Source organism: Crocuta crocuta, unplaced genomic scaffold, assembly GCF_008692635.1.
Source record: "Crocuta crocuta isolate KB4526 unplaced genomic scaffold, BGI_CrCroc_1.0 scaffold122, whole genome shotgun sequence".
Lineage (NCBI taxonomy): Eukaryota > Metazoa > Chordata > Mammalia > Carnivora > Hyaenidae > Crocuta > Crocuta crocuta.
The window spans coordinates 12,084-15,648 of NW_027528839.1; positions in this window are offsets into that span (position 1 = coordinate 12,084).

Below are 3,565 nucleotides of genomic sequence, written 5' to 3' on the forward strand. Positions count from 1 at the left end.
GCTGTAATTATTAATTTATTGTCTTTCTGCCCATTATACCATGAGCCCTTGAGCATGAGAGGAGTCTTATGTGACTGTGTCACCAGCATCAGACACTATTCATAGCTATCATAAGCTTCAAGAGATGCTTATTGAATGATTTTGCAATGTATGTGTAGTGATCTTATGCCATGGACTTTTGGAGACTGTTCCTATTTCAAACATTTAACCCTTTGTTCCCTTAGGCATTAGTCAGGCCAATGCACTGGTTCTTTTTCTCTCTCTCCCTCCCTTTCTCCCTTCCTTCCTTACTACCTTCTTTCCTTCCCCTCTTCTCTCTCCTTTTCCCTTCCTTTCTTCTTTCTCTCTTTCCTCCTCCCTTCGTCCCCTTTCTCCTTCCCTTCTCCTCGTGTCCCCTTCCTCCTCTTCCTCCTCCTCCTCCTTTTCTTCTTCTTCTCCTTCTTCTCTTCTCTTTCTCCTCTTCCTTATCCTCCTCCTCAATTTCCTTCATTTCTTTCTTCCTTGAATAAACACGCACACAGGTTGTCATCTATCCTGGTCTCTCAGTTGCAGTTACTGTATAAGAAACAGAAATCCCTTACCTGAGATTGACGTAAACAAAGGCAAAAACCCACTCATATATAACACCAAGACCCAAGGGAAGCCAAGAGCCTTAAAAGAAATTCAGAAGTTCTCTAATTAGATTGTGATCTCTTGAAAAGCAGACTGTATTTTCCTTTTTGTGCCTGTCCCTAGTACCTTGCATAGTGGCTGGTGCAGAGTAGGTACTCAACAACTGAGTACCTACTTATTTCAATAAGCTTAATTGAAAAAAAATTAACAGCGCATGTCTTAGCTTGAGAATTTTTATCTGGAGGTGAGGAACTATGAATTTTGAAAATTAAATGGTTAAATATACACAGAAGTAGGAAAATGGTTGAGTATGGAACTGAGAGACAGGTAGATATTGGCTCAGTTTTTCCTTTTTCACCAGTAACTGTGTGACCTTGGCTAAATCACTTAAACATAAGCCTGTCTTCACATGCAGAACATGCACACACGTGCACACACACACAATCTCAGATGGTTACTAAGATAATTGAATGGGATAACCAAACCAAAGGCCTTAGTACAATGCTTGTCACCTTGTAATTACTCAGCGTTGTTTCATTGAACATGCTATCATTCAACATGATATCTAGCTATTATACCAAATATTTTTCAAGGCCTGGTCAATGGTACAGGTCTTAAAACTTATAAAACCTGAAGGAATCTCAATTAAGAAAGAAATTGGGGAAGAGACTGGATTAGAAGGCAGTCAGCTGAAGTACTTGCCTCTCACATTGAGTTTTTGGCTAAAGCTAAATTGGAAGACCAGAGAAATAAGACTTTGGAGTCATAGATACCATGCAGCACAAAATGATTAAAGCAAAGTGCAGTGTTGGCTTGTGGCCGTGTACTTGTTATCTTGGAAGTACAGCCCCTGTGCACCTCTATCTGCTTCATTTCAGCAAATATGCTTTAGTTGTGGGTGAAGCGGAAAGACATGGAATGATACAGGGACACTGGAGGACTGTCGGAAAGAATATTTGAGGATAGGCTCAAATGGACTAATATTGCTAGTGCCTTTTAACTCGTTGACTGCCAGGAACCTGGCTGATGCAGAGCAGTGGTTTATTCAGCTTTTATTCAGCTCAGTGCCCTGTTGACAACAAAATGTGTCTGAGTCACAGGGGGTCAAGTGACTGCAGCTTCTCTGATGAGTCATTGTCTTGCCTCCACTAATGTCCCAGCAGCTGGGTCTGACTTGTTTACTGAGAGCAAGCTACAGCTGTCTGCAGGTACAGACTGTTGTGCTCCAGATCTCACCAGCAGAGTGAGAATGCTTGATTTGGGAGTATTTGTGTTCTTGGAAGGTCTTGAAGTGTAACAGGCAGGGGCTGCCCAGTGTGATGTGACAATGCTCTTTCCTCCAATTTGGTAACACAATGAACAAGTGTTTAGAACGAGACTCCAAAGGGTTGAGCAAGAGTTAGAAGTTGTGAATGGGATTGATATATATTACTCAGGATCTTCACAAGGCAGGTGACACATCTACAGTGGGCAATTGAAGAGTGCTTAATAGAAAAACTATTTACAAAGGTGTGGGTGAGTTCAGGGACACAAGAAAGGATGGCCCAGGAAAACCAGAGTGGGAAGCCATTACAGAAGCAGGGGGCAGGAGTGGTTTCTGGGGTAGGAAGGAGTAGAAGTATGTGGAGGTCACCTGGGAGGAGCTGTGGCCATCACTTAAAGAGTGCAGTCAAATTGGGGAGCCTGAGTGGCTCAGTCAGTTGAGCATCTGACTTCAGCTCAGGTCTGATCTTACTGTTTGTGCATTTCAGCTCCGTGTCAGGGTCTGTGTTGACAGCTCAGAGCCTGCAGCTTGCTTCAGGTTCTGTGTCTCTTTCTCTCTGACCCTCCCCCACTTGCACTCTGTGTCTCTCTCAAAAATAAATAAACATTAAAAAATTTTTAAAAAACAAATAAAAAGGAGCGCAGTCAAATTATAGTTAATCAACAGGAAGGGAGCTAGAGGAATAAATACCTGACCTCACTCTCCTTCTACCTTCCCTCCTTAGATCCTTCCACTGGCCAAATCCAACAGGAAGGCAGAGAGCAAAGTAGCTATTGATGCTGGCCCTAGAGGTTGCCTCTTGGGGAAAAGGGCAGAGTGGAAAAGGTAGAGATTGGACCTGGGGGCAAACAAAAGACTTGCAGCACAACTTATTAACTAGTCAGGTTAGTGTCTTCTCTGGTTCTTAGTTTCATTCATCATAAAATGGAGAAATCATGCTACCCAGATTGTTGTGAGAATGGAATGAGATAATATAGGTAGAAGTTTTGAAAAGCCATGAAGGGCTTTGTCAATGTTGAGTACGAAGTTGTTGAATAGATGCTACTTTTCAAGGAGGAGGGAACTATGATGTCACGTGACCAGCATTAATCCCTTACTTCCCAGTTAGTTCACCAACCCTTCTTTTTTTCTTTTTAACGTGTATTTATTTATTTTGAGAGAGTGCAAGTGTGAGTGGAAGGGGAGCAGAGGGAGAGAGAGAGAGAGAGAGAGAGAGAGAAAGGAATCCCAAGCAGTCTCTTTGCTGACACTGATAGTGCAGAGCCCAATGTGAGGCTTGATCACACAAACTGTGACATCATGACCTGACCTGGAAATCAAGAGTCAGACGCTTAACTGCTTAACCAAGGCTCCCCCACCAGCCCTTCCTGAGACCCTATTAGGTATATAGTCCATACCTGATGCTGAGGATGAGCATGGGACCTATTGAGAGTTTTTTCTGTTATTTTTCTACCAGGTTTAGGAATGGACCTTTTCAAATAGAGGATGAAATATTCGAGTTCTTTTAATTTAGGTCTTTGTTTTCTCTTCTTTCTATCTCTAATGCCAGGTATGGTATTCTGAAGGTTCTCAGGAAATGTTTGTTAAATGAATCAGTAAAAAAATATGTATATATGGTATTTGTGCTACCACGTTAAGTGAGAGAAGAGAATACCTATAAAAACTGCCTCCCTTGAGCTGTGGTCTCTA